Source organism: Corvus hawaiiensis, chromosome 2 (genome assembly GCF_020740725.1).
Source record: "Corvus hawaiiensis isolate bCorHaw1 chromosome 2, bCorHaw1.pri.cur, whole genome shotgun sequence".
NCBI classification, from domain to species: Eukaryota; Metazoa; Chordata; class Aves; order Passeriformes; family Corvidae; genus Corvus; species Corvus hawaiiensis.
The window spans coordinates 109,258,602-109,272,274 of record NC_063214.1 but is presented as its reverse complement, the minus strand read 5'-3'; the positions used below and the strand labels follow the sequence as shown (position 1 = coordinate 109,272,274).

Genomic DNA, 13,673 nt, shown 5'->3' with positions numbered 1-13,673 from the left:
TGATGAGGCTCATTAACAGAAGATAGTCCGGAGGGAGTTATCTCTGAGTCAGGCGGCAGGACAATGATGGGCCATTAACAGAAAGATAGTCTGGGGGGAGGAGGCAAGGAAACACTGCCCCTCCTGGTTTCAACAGCTGATGGGGATGGTGATAGAATACACTGCAACCCAGGACAAGAACCTTACTGTAGCACACTTTGGTGTTTGTGCAAATGCAAATGAAGCCCTGTTGGAGCTTTTCCTGTGACTGAGATAAACAAAGCCCTTCTGATGTGTTGGTTTTCCATACCCTGCTCATCCTTCGGTCTCAGAAGTTGTTAGAATTGTCATCTGGTCCCACCTCCCTGCTCAAGCAAGTGCATCCCAGGGCACATGGCTCAGGATTCTGTCCAGATGGTTCTTGAACATCTCCAGTGAGGGAGACTCCACCCCCTCTCTGGGCAATCTGTGCCAGTGCTTGGTCACTGCACAGGGAAGTTCTTCCCCATGTTCAGGTGGAACTTCCTGTGCATCAGTTTCTGCCTGTTGCCTTTTGTCCTAAGCTCGGCAGCTCTGGGAAGAGCCTGGCTCCTCTTGACATCCTTCCTTCAAATACTTATAGACTCTGATGAGGTTCCCTCTCAGTTGTCTCTTCTCAAGGCTGAACAGACCCAGCTCCCTCAGCCTCTACTCATAAGAGAGGTGCTCTAATCCCTTAATTGTCTTTGTTGCTCTCCACTGGACCCACTCCAGGATCTCCATGTCTCTCTTGTCCTGAGGAGCCCAGAACTGGACACAGCACTCCAAACACACCTCATTGGGGCTGAGTAGCAGGGCAGGATCCCCTCCCTGACCTGCTGGCAGTGCTGTTCCTAATGCACCCCAGGATTCATTGGTGTTCCTGGCCCCCAGGGCACTGCTGGCTCATGGACAGCTCGCTGTCCACCAGGAGCCGCAGGTCCCTCTCCTCAGAGCTGCTTTCCAGCAGGTCGGCCCCCAGCCTGTGCTGGTGCCTGGGGTTGTTCTTGCCCAGGTGCAGGACCCTGCATTTGCCCTGACTGAGTTTCAGAGCGTTCCTCTGCCCATCTCTCCAGCCTGTCAAGGCCCTTCTGAAGGGCTGCACAGCTCTTGGGGGTATCGGCCACTCCTCCCAGCTTTGTGCCATCAGTGAACTCGCTGAGGAGGCCTCTGCCCCTTCCTCCAAGTCATTGATGAAGATGTTAAACAATACTGGGCCCAGTATTGAACCTTGAGGGACACCACTAGTGACAGGCCTCCAACTAGACCCTGTGCCATGGATCGTGACCTTCTGGGATCTGTCATTCAGCCAGTTCTCAATCCCCCTCACTGTCCACTCATCCAGTCCACGCTTTCTGAGTTTGTCTATCAGGATATTGTGAGAGACTGTTGAAAACCCTGCTGAAGTTGAGATAACCAATATCCACCACTTTCCTCTCTGCTCCATCACTGTTCCAGGCACCGAGCTGAGGCTGACTGGCCGGGAGCTCCCTGAGTTCTTCTTCTTGCCCTTTTTGAAGACTGGGGTGACTTCTGCTTTCTTCCAGTTTTCAGGTATCTCCTGATTCCCATGACCTTTAACCAATGACACAGTGGGTCTAGTCAGCATATTGGCCCTCCATTCCTCTCAAAAGGGAGTCACCTATTTTTTTCAGGTTTTTTTTCAGGTATTTACTACTTCACCTTCTTTTTCTTAATTGAGGAGGTTGTGATGTGGGATGTAAGTGTGGCAGAGTGAGGGTCCAGCTCAATCTCTTCCTCAGAGCCCTAATATTTCTTAGTCTTGCTGCTTCATCTCTCAGCTCCACCCGTAGGCCAGCTCAGGTTTATAGACGATGTTTGTAATCATCTTGCAGTGTGTGGTAAATTGCTGGGTTTATACCAGGGTTTTGCAAGGCGTATTAAGAATATTCATACCAATGTGGTGTTTTGCTCACTGCCCACCATTGCAATTTTCTGAACTGTCAGTCATAATACAGTTTTCTGTTCACCCTTAAAAGCAATGTCTGCGTGTAAGAGCAACTATAATATCTCACTCTCTTTCTGCCTCCTTATATCCAACACATCCATACATATCTATATATCCAGGTTTAAATAAAGTGAGGTATTAAGCAGAAAAAACAAAGAGACTCACAGTTTCTTTTAACTAGCCATAAAATTTTGATATAGGGTATGCTCAGGGGAGGTGTACAATGGGAATATTTCCCCTAAAGGGTGGGAAGAAATTTAGACCACATTAAATAAAGCTTTTGAAATGTGAGTGGGAATACTATAGTATAATATATACTGCCCATAACTAGAAGGTTGTACAATGGTTGTGTGATGGTAGTATCTGTATAGGATTGGATTTTTTTTTTTGATTGATAGATTGATAAATAGGTAATTGATAGATAGTTTGGTAGGTAGATAGAGGATGGAAGCTAAAGCAGATTTCTAAGCATTTAAACTCTCTGCTGCTATTTAACAGCACAATCGATGGTTCTGAAAAGGGAAAGACATTTGCAATGCTAATTGCAATTCACAAGTGGAGGTGTACTGAGTGGGTGGAAGAGTTAGTTGTTTGCTTGACGAGGGACATTGCAGAGCTGCTGAAGTTCTGATACTAGTAATTCTTTTTGTAAAACAATTATCTGGCTGACTAGAGCACAGGAATAATTTTTAAATCAAAGAAATCAATGAGGGCGGTATTTCCTCAGGTAGTGATTTTGTGGCAGGTTGTTCTGGTTGTCTCAGTGCTCCCACTGAGATGGAGAGCTTCCAGACATGGAGCTTGTGGCATCAATAATCTTTGCTAGGTCTTAGTGGTCTACAAGGCTTGTCTCTTCATCCAAAATTTTGTCAAATATGTATTGTCTTTTCCTATTTTATGGTATCTACCTTTTTATTTCTGAAAAAAATTGATATTTTTACCTTTGGCTTGACCTGAATCCGCCACCCTTATTTAATCTTATTTAACCTGAGTAGTGCTCTACTCTGTCCATACAGGTTTGTTGGCTCCAGCTGAAGCACTTGCAGAATAAAGTACACACCAGTGTGACAGAAGATGACAAAACTGAGATCTTTACTTCTCTCTCCCTCCTTAAGCCAGGGTGAATGTGCCCTGGACTCCACAGACTGACTCCATGCCATGAGGACATATGTTTGTGTATATAAGAGCACAGTGCAGAATCATTTCGGGGAGAAGAGGAAGAAAATAATAATTCTGACGCCAAGTCTTGTTAATGTCGACCCTCAAAAGTGTCAGTGATCTCTGAGCATGTGGGAGCAAGGAATAGCGAAGGCACCCATCCCCTGGCTCTCTGCAGTTTGCTGCTGGCCTCCCAGTGACCCCCAGGCTGTCCAGGTACAAGCTGGGGTTGGATGTGGTGTTGAGGGAACATTACCATGTGCACTCAGATGCAATTCTTAATTGGGTCTAGGTGAGAATTTCTGCTTTACACGGGGTAAAATGTACATGTCTGTGGCATACAGTTTTAAATACCTGAAATAAAAATTTGAAAGGTCAAATAGTAATATGTATGGGGTCTTTTTGATTATTTTTCCCCTGACAGCTGACATAAGAGCAGCTACTATTGGTTATATATGCTCTGATCATTAAGAAATGGAAGTATGAAATTTCCTTGCTAAACAAATTTGGAATTAGAGCAAATTTTTTTATTTCCTAAAACAAATCCTTTTTTTTCTGGAAAAAAGTTCTGAAATTTCTAATTAACTTCTGTTGAATTCAACAAATAATTACTGGAAAAGGGAGGACCTTGCAAAGGTAATGGATTTTCTTTTTCCATTTCAATACAGTGTTCTGAAGCTATTTTGTCACATTCAACTTTACAAACCAGTTGAAAAAAAGCTATAAAAGAAATGCAATAATTAATCGCAAAGCATTTTAATAATCTCCAGCTTTTCCCTGAAAAATCTTATCACCTCTTTAGTCAAAGTAAAATGTATACATTGCCTTCAGCAGTGTGTGAACATGATTACTCTGAAGTTCCTAATGTATCTAATACTATAATCTTAAATGTCTGCATTGCCTTGGACCAACACTCTGCATAGTCCTTGTCTGTAATCTCTGGGTAAAGCTGGAAAAATGTGACTGATTCCAGTGGGGTTAGTTAGAATACGTCGAGGAGTGGCTGCTAGCCCAACCCAGCCAAAGACTGAATACCAGAAAATGAATACCAGAAAAGCTGGATGTTGATGAAGAAGCAAGGAACGGTGACTTAGGTTCCCTGTGTGATAGTACAGACAGGTCTAATGGTGGGAACAGAGACCTCCTTTGTTTCCCTTTCAGAGGGTTTCAAGAATCTTGCTGCTAATATTTGTTTGTGTTGCAATATCATTCAGTCTCCCTCAGGAGGACTGAGACCTGGTTGTTCTGGCCATGAACTGAGGGTGGCAAGAAGAGGGGCCAGGCAAAGGGAACCACAGGGACAATCTAGCACAGGGACGGTTCAGGATCTGTGCTCCAAATAGCCACTTGCCCTGCAGGCTCTAGGTACAGTGGCTAGATTGCACTTGTGGTTTTAAAAAATGTGACTTTCTCTTGGAAATACATGGAACAGAGGAATTTTGAAAGCACTGGTTCTGCATACTGATCTGTGGTTTGTAGATCATAGAATCATTGAATGGTTTGGGTTGGAGGGGACTTTAAAGATCATCTGGTTCCAACCCCTCTATGGCCAGGGACACCTTCCACTAGTCCAGGTTGCCTGGTTCAACCTAGCCTTGAGCACTTCCAGGGATGGGACGTCCACCACTGCTCTGGGTAGCTTGTTCCAGTGCATTACCACCTTCACAATAAAGAATTTCTTGCTAATTTCTAACCTAAACGTCTTTCATCTTAAAGCCATTCCCGCATATGCTATCACTGCATGCCCTTGTGAAAAGTTCCTCTGACCTTTCCTGTAGGCCCCTTCCGGTACTGGAAGACTTCTGCAAGGTCTCCTGGAGCCTTCTTCAGGGTGAACAACCTCAACTCTCAGCTTTTCTTCATAGGAGAGGTTCCCCAACCTTCTGATCGTCTTCATGGCCTCCTCTGGACTCTCTCTAACAGGTCCACATCCTTATGTTGGGGGTTCCAGAGCTGGATGCAGTACTCGAGGTGGGGTGTCATGGGAATGGAGTAAGAGGGGGAGAATCACCTCCCTTGGCCTGCTGGCCACATTCCGTAGAGATTTCCTAGTTTGGTTTGTAACAAGATAAATGAACCACTTAATGAACTATCAGTGGATCATTACATCCTGTGTAAATATTGAAAAAGTCAACAAATAAATACAGTGGACACCAGTTTAAAAAATCCACATTGATGAATTGCAACAGGACTGAAGCACAGTAAGATTCCTCTTTGAGGAAATGCTCCAAATGATCTCTAATAAGGTGTGTCTTAAATGGGAATGTGAGATTCCTTTAAAAAGCTCAGCAGTGAGGGCTCATCTGTTTTCTTGAGATCCAGCTGAAGGGGAGACAGCTTGGGGTGAGGGAAGCATGCCCGGATTGGGAACACTAGGCTGTGCCACTGCTCTGGGAAGGCTTGCTCAGATGGGAGGGCCAGGTGGCTGTTTTCATGGGATACAGAGCTCACGTTAATGAGCTGTCAGGACTTGTAGCTTGATATGTTACTCCCGCTCCTGGACATGAATTGTCTGGAGTGGAGTGCTTGAACACCAAATGAACTTTCTGAGTGAAACCCCCTGGGCACAAAATTTTATCTTCCAATGAAAGTTTATTTTCTCTGAAATTTTCCAATCAATTATTCAACTCTCCTGCTAGTTTAAGCATGTAAAAATGTTTCTATGACTTGCCAGCCACCTCAGGCTGAGGTTTGGCTTACTTTCCCTTTTTGCACTTCATCATTACTTCATTATTTCTAACATTCTTTGGAAGTTATTATTTATTTAAATTGAAAGATAGTGGAACTCATTGCAAGAGTATAAGGTTAATCTGCACACCCGTACAGAGATTCTTCTTTCTAAAAACTCTTGAGTGTTTCTTGTGACTTTCACAGACATCCAGGCATTACTGAGGGTGTGACCAATGCTCTTCCTGCCTAACCCTACAGGCCAGCAATTTCCCTCAACTTTCCTTGGGTGTACGTCTAATTTTAAACAAAGCAAACTCACCCTTTCCATAGTCAAATATTAAAATTTGGTTTAAAAAGCATTAGGGCTGTGATATAAAATCTAGGCAGTGTTAAAAGAAGATTGATGCTTTCTCCTTTAATCACATGGGTTCATGGCTTGGCACATGCTTGGCATGTGCATTTTCAGATTAATTGTGGTAGGATTTACAATTTCTTGAAATTCAGTGCTTCATCTTTCATCTTTAGCACTTCAAAGAACTTCACAGAGTTGTTAGCAGTAGCAGGGATTTTCACAAAGTTGTATTTTTAGCACAAAGTCTGAAAGAATGACTTGACATATAGTACAGTGATCATAACCTTACTCTAGGCACAATAAGCTGCTTAATTTACAACTTATACTAAAAATAATGTAGCAAACACGTGTACATCAGGTGGAATAACACAGCAAAGTGATTTTGAGGAGAATAGCACATGCCAGTTTTCACTTATGGCTACTTTCTGTTAGAAGCTGGGAGGAATTTGCTAAGACAGATTCAAATTCATATATAAATATAAAAAATAAAGGAAAAATGTAAGAAACTCTTTCAGTGAGATTTGAGCCTTGGAGAACTAAAGCATAGAGCAATACTTCTAATATTTGGATATTAGAAAGAGAAGTAAAACTGTTCTGGTTTATTTCCTTCAAATAAATACGTCCAAATTTTAAGAGCCAAACCATTACATTAAAACAATAACAATTTCTAAACTAGCTCAGATTCAACTTGAAAAAACCTGGAATTATCTTGAGGGTGGGAATAAGAAGAGAAATCTGTTTTTTGTCAGCAGAGTGACAGCAGCTTCTTTTATGACTTTAGAAACGGAGAAACTAAAAATGTGTTGCATTATGTTGCAGAAGAAGAAGCAAACTCAAAGTCCTCTGACATAACTTTATTTTGCAGTCCCTTGTTAGGAGGTGTAGCTATAATTTAAAAATGAAAAAGACTAAATGTTCTTCATGTGCTCATTCTTTTTTCTTTTCTAGTATATTGAAAAAAATGCTCAGCACAATCAAAACTATATGAGTGATAATAGTATTTTTGGTTTTGGAGTGGGGGTTCACAGTATTTTGGGCAGTGATTAACATAACAGGGTTGTAATCAGAGAGTTCGGATGTTGCATATAATGCATAACAGTAGGAACTGGCCCTGACAACCAGCATTTGAGCTATGTTCTTTCACCCTATAAAGACCATATCTCTGGGGAGAGGCTGTGGGACATCCTTCCCAAACAGCAGAAGTGCAAAGTGTGGCTGGGTGTGCCAGAGATGCTGCATTCAACCTAAGGTCTTGCAGGATGCCTCAAGCCACAAGTCCCTCCGATTGATTTGGTTTGCGCAGATTGCTTTTCCCAACACTTGTCTCGCTGTGTTTCTCTCTTAATGCCTCCTCCTGCATTTTGGCCTCTGTTCTGCACAGACTTCTGTGTGGTTGCAGTGCAGTGTAGGGACAGACTCTCTAATGGCTCCAAATGTGCCACACAGAGCTCACAGCAACCTGGGGCGCTTTGATCTACTTCTGGCATCCGACATTTGCCTACCCAGCTCAAGAACTGGTGATCAGGCTATTGAACCGCTCAATTCTGTGTCAGCACGTCTCTATTCCACTTTTCCTGACTCACAAATCAAATATTTCATTCTTCAGCACCATGAGAGGCTCCCTCAGCAACTGACATATTTGACAGCCACACTGCACTTCAAAGAACTTCACAGGGTTGTTAGCAGTAGCAGGGATTTTCACAAAGTTGTATTTTTAGCACAAAGTCTGAAAGAATGACTTGACATATAGTACAGTGATCATAACCTTACTCTAAGCACAATAGGCTGCTTAATTTATAACTTCTTTTGGAAATAAAAATTCAACATCGAATACTTAGCGATGTCAAAGCTTCTGTATAAGAAACCCAGAAGTGCAGAAATGCTGTGTGAGCATTTATTAAAAGTAGCTCTGATTGCATTTTTCATTCCATAGTATGACTGATGACCTAGTTTTCTCTATATTGTTTATTTTGTGGATTTTTAGCTGCTAACATTACTGTCAAAGATACACGGTTATGAGAATACATTAGCAGACTGATTTAAGCTAAATATTTTCTGTAATATTTGGACCAAAGGAAAAGAATTCTGTTCTAGAACATTCATTATCTGAAATAAATTCCAGAGAACAATGGCAATATATTAAATCTCCCTGTCTGTTGAGTGCCCATGTGTCTTCTTTTTGACTCATCCAGGCACGTGGCCAATGATGAGTATTTCTAAAGGGAAAAATTATCTTTTAAAAATACAGCAGAATATAGCAAGGACAGTGAATTGACAAAAATTGTTCTACCTTCTCTTGGTCATCTCTCTTCTCCTTCTGGCTTTCCCCATTTTATCCTTTTAATTTGCCTATTTCTTCCACATGGTATCATCCATCCCTTCTAGCTACTTAATTCAGTGAGGAATGGGAAACTGAAGCAAGTAGAACTTGAGCTTGCCATTATCCTAACGTATTGGTTTGCATGGTATTGTGTACAGACATCTTATCATCTTTTCGTTTCTTCTGTTTTTAAACCATTTTCTTGTGTGGATGTGCCTGACCCACTGTGTTACTCTAAAGATGGGAATTGATCCCATGTGATTAATCTGTTACCTCTTTTGGCCTTCTCTAGGCTGATGTTCACAGCTCTGTTGTAGCTTGTGCGAACTCACTGCAAATTTACTCAGCTAATACCACCAGAAATGCTTGTCTAGACACTTGGCAAATGTTTGTGGTGTATATTCAGACTCATCCGAGTGTAAGCAGTGAGTGTGTGTGTTGTGGACCACATTTTTCAGGCTACTTTTTTACGTGGTGGCTCTTAATTCAAACCCACATCGCTGTGAATTGTTGTGGATGCACTGACTCTGCTCTGTGCATGCCCTTGGTGCAGAGGCTGTGCTGCTGCCCTACCTCTGCTTCCTGCCGCCTGGTAGCAAGGCTTCACCATCACAGATCAGAGTGTGCCTCTGGGGTCTCTAAAACAGGCAGTGAGTTGGGTTTTCTTGATTAACACAGGTTAAAATGAAATAAGACTACTGAAAATTCAAAGGCTGCACTAGACAATTCAGAGAAAGAATCATTTTTCTGTGTGGATCTTCCTGGGGTCTTGCTGAATGAGCGTTACAACATTTTCTTTTCTCTTATGTCATGTGTACTTGTCAGCACTACTCCCTGCTCTAGAAGGAGGTATGTAAATGACATGTCCTCTATCACATTGCCTTAAATTTAGTTTTTCTGCACTACTATGAATGTGAAAAATTAATTTCAGGAATACTAATTCGTTCATTTCAGTTCCCACACTTAATGTATTTGGTGGTTTTTTACTTTTTTTTCTTTTTTTAAAAACATTTATAGTCATGCTGAGTCTTTTGTCTATTTTTCTGGTTTATCCTAGACACATGGAAACACATTTCTAAAAGTTGAATAGAAGTATATCAATACTGTATAGGGCTTTCTGTGGATTTATCCACCATGTTTTAAGTTAAACTGGGGGATTTATTTATGTTGCATATTCTTTCATTATGTGAGTTTGTCTACAGAACAGAAAACATCAAAATAAAGGTTTTTATTCAAGGAAGTATTGTGAGGTTTCCTCCTTTCCTTTTGTAAAGGATATGAAACAGTGAAAAACCACAGACACTAAAACCTCTTAATATGAAGAATATAGTCTCTCTAAAATCTAGGTAGCATTTTCTTGCATCTAGATCCATATTCTATGAATCTTTGATGTGACATAAAATTGTAACTGCTGAGGTGGAGAGTGGGGCAGGAAGTCACAGAGAGCAGCAGCTGTCTGTTATCTTTCCTCATTTCTATCCTAGTCTTTATGGAGGGAAACCTCTTTTAGGATTCTTTTATTTCTATTTTTTCTAACTACATTTTAATTTATTAAACCCTTAGGTTAATCATACAACAAAGATTTAAAATGAAACAGACCCTGTAAGTGAGCAGTGGTGCATATTGCAGGTGTGTAGGCATCAGAGAGCATTTTCCTTTCCTCACCTGCCTGACCCTAACCCTTCTGCAACTTCCTCAGCCTCTCCTTGACTCCTTCCTACCAGATGTGTCTCCCTGCCTAAGCCTATGCTGTTTTGTGATGGTTATCTCATGCTTTGGGGAGTGGAGACCTTATTTTCCAGTCCTGTCCCCTTTAAAACAATCTCGGTTGCTGGGGTTACAGATTACACGTTGAAAGCATGGTACTTACACAACCACCCAGTGGGAACCCAGATAACTACTGGATATAAGATTTTCTTTCATCTATCCCTTACAAGCCTTAAACCTATTTTGTTATGTTATTTGCATCTCCAGGTTAAAGTGGACATTTTCACCTTAACTGTAGTCTTCTTACTATGCATATTTTTAAAGACCATGCTTATTTTTTATATTGATTCAGGAGCCCCAGTGACTCTGCTTGTGCTCTTCACTGCCCTAACAGAGACTAACACAGCATCTCTGTATGAGTTTGGGTGGGCAGTTATGTTAGAAGGGTGAAAAGATTCCTCTGCTGCTGAATGCTGGTCCCTGAAGGCAGGATGTAAGTCTGTAATGTGGTTGTTTTGCCATTTTCCCCAGCCACTGAGGCAGACAGTCAAGCAGTGCCTTTAGCTCGTAGATTTGATTTATCAATTAGGCCAGGAGGATTTATTTTCAGTTCGCAAAGTGAATCCAATCTATCAGCATAGAGGGTGGTAGGGAGCATGTTCAGGTGGTGAAAACTGATTGATGTGGTATGTTTTTGGCTCCTCAGCATGCCCATGCTTGAGAAGGCAGTGCAGATAGCAGGATGAGACCAGCTAATGTCTGGAGCATCCTATTAGCCTGGGCCACGTACCCATCTTGATCCAAATAGCCTCTGAAATCAGCAGAACCTTGTCAGTGTGAGACTGTATGCAGCTGTGCAAAGCCCACCAGACTTGGGTCTATGCCACTGGAGCATGGGACCAGCTCAGAGCAGTCTGCCCTGCTGACAGAGCAACTGCAGGTTGAGATATCCACCCCTGCAGGGATTTTGAATTCATCCTTTATTCATAATGTGGCACTGCAGCTGAGGGATGCTGGTATAAATGTTACTGCTCTTGATGCCAAAAGATCTCTGAGTTGTTGTGCTTGTAGCTGGAAGAAGAAATGTGTTTGAATCTTTTCAAAATTATATACAGGTGTATTTGGTGAGCTGGGATTTGGATTCTGTAGGTGATGAGGAAACCACAGAGAGATTAAAATTAATACATTGCTGCACCAAGGTGGGCTTGTTTAGCTGCAGCACAGTTCCTCACTAGTGAAAAAATGTGGATTATGGGCTTTGATGGAGAAAGAGTTTTGTGCAATCTTTGAGTATCTGTCTCTAAATATGACATTTTGATTTCAAATCTGTGGTTGAGAAACAATGAAAATTTATTGAGCAAAACAGAGCAAGCAGAAACCTCCACCTTTAAACTAAATGGCCAAGTTAAACCAGCTGAGCTAGTAACCTTTCTGTTCTCCAGCTTTCCCCAGGTATTATAAGAAACTGCCTAAATTCAAAACCAACAAAAAAATCACATAGGTTATCATAATGTAGGAAAGCGTTCTTTTTCATGATGAGGGTCATAACTTTGCATCTTGACTGAATAATAATGAATCAAATAAAGAGTATTAACTAAAAACTAAGTTTTAATTAAATCCACAGCAGTTGCTATTTTTCAATGTACATGGGAAGAGGCAGGGTATGATATATTTCCTTGATTGAAGAATTTTCAAGTTCCAGCTGGACAGCACTTTAATTAACTTCATCTTCTCCCTTTTCTCAGCTGAGGTCTCATTCCATTATGATTCTGAATCAATCTTAAATGTAACATTTTGGAAAAGACAGCTTTCTCACTGTGTGAATGCTAAATGTGTTTTTTCTTCAGTAGGCTGAAAACCTTCAAACTTGGTATTCTTAAGGTGGCAAATGTGGGGATGTGGAAAATCCAGGGTGAATGTGAGTGACGTGGGGAAGTCAGAGTGAAGATGACAGATGTGAGAAGTGTGTCCCATAGAAGGCTGGAGTGCAGCACATGCTTTTAATGGAGCTACTTCTGTTTCTGCTGTTTGCCAGCTGTAGTGTGGCACTGGGGATCTGCTCAGTAAAATGATAACACTTGCACAACAAACTGTTTGTCCCTGGCTGGTTGACAAACCAAGAGCAGCAGTATCATTGCTGAACAAGAGCCCAGAGTCTCCTCCTTGTCATCCTCTCACACTGAGCTAATTGCCAACAGTCGAAAGACAGCATCTATTTCACAGGTTAAAGTTGAAAGAATTTGTAGCAAGTACCTGAGAGCCCAGGTCGAGGTTTTCCTCAAGTCTGATAAAGGATGTAGATAAATCTTCATGAGGGCTTTGCACAACTCAGGCAAAAGGCTGGAGGAAGGGACTTGTCACTAGTGGCAGCCAACACCAATCCTTCCTTCCCTGACAGTCACTGGAAGTGCATTTTATAGCACATTTCAGTGGGTAAAATATGACAGGTGCTATGCATGTAGTAACAATAATTTATCTTTTCAAACAGTTTAGATTTCAAGAGAATGACACCAGCCAAATGGGGTTGGCCTTTGTAAACTGATCTGTTGGGAAGGCTCGCTTGGAAAGACAAGTGCAATGAGTGAGTATCCACACCATGTTTTAGAGCTGTGACTTTATTTCTACTTGGAAATGGCAGAATTAAGACAGACAGGGTGTCAGCAGACTAATAACATCTAAACCAGGCAGTTGTCTGTGAGTTTGGCGCATCAGAGAAGTCATGCCACACCATGTCACGTGTAATGTTAGGGAACATGATGTTTCAATTATTAAATCAAGGTTGATTTTTTTCCTCTGGATTTTGGTTTAGTGAGTTTCCCTTTTCTTCCCCTCGTCAGTATTATAGATAGGATAGCTTGGGTCTCAGTGTTTTTTATGAAAGCTTCTATTGAGTCTTCCAATTATCTAATTTATTTGGATTATTACAGTTAGAGTTACTGAGATCTCAGAGGCAATACTAGTGCCAATTTATTTCTTTTTATTTCTTTTTGTTAGTGCTGCTTGTAGTGTTACCTCTAGGACAAAAGAAGGGGAAGCTTTGAGTGGAGGTGTAGTTGTTTATCTCTCTCTCTTCCTTGCTGAGACAAAGTATGGCAGTGCTGCAGTGCAGGGGTACTCGAGCTGGCATTAAAATAATTATGTTGGGCACTGGAAGCATGCTGGCTACAGCAGAGTGGAGTCAACTGCATTCTGATTTTCCTTGCCAAAAGGCTTAGCAGCTTGGGCACCAATGAACTAATAACAATAGCAGTGTCTGAATAGGATTTTATGGGGGTGTTGTGGTTTAACCCCAGCTGGCAACTAAGTCCCATGCAGCTGCTCACTTACTCCCCACCCTGCCTCAAGTGGGATGGGAAGGAGAATGGGGGGAAAAAAGTAAAACTTATGTGTTGAGATAAGAACAATTTCATCATTGAAATGAAGTAAAATATAGCAATAATAGTAATAAAAAGAATAGGGGGGGAGAGAGAGAGAGATAAAACCTAAAAGAGACTAATTAA

The 13,673-nt window shown here is 41.5% G+C and overlaps 1 protein-coding gene across 3 annotated transcripts in view; it reads left to right on the top strand.

The window, feature by feature from the left end:
• LOC125317800 overlaps positions 1–13,673 on the top strand; it is a 205,347-nt gene that overhangs the window by 127,877 nt on the left and 63,797 nt on the right. For 2 of the 3 annotated variants that reach the window (XR_007200184.1, XR_007200186.1), the window contains 3 exons: positions 2,983–3,340; positions 4,903–5,095; positions 12,662–12,754. The exons of the other annotated variant lie outside the window; for it this stretch is intronic. The gene's annotated coding sequence lies outside the window, so the exon portion shown is untranslated. The remainder of the gene's footprint in view (positions 1–2,982; positions 3,341–4,902; positions 5,096–12,661; positions 12,755–13,673) is intronic. 3 annotated transcript variants of the gene reach the window in all.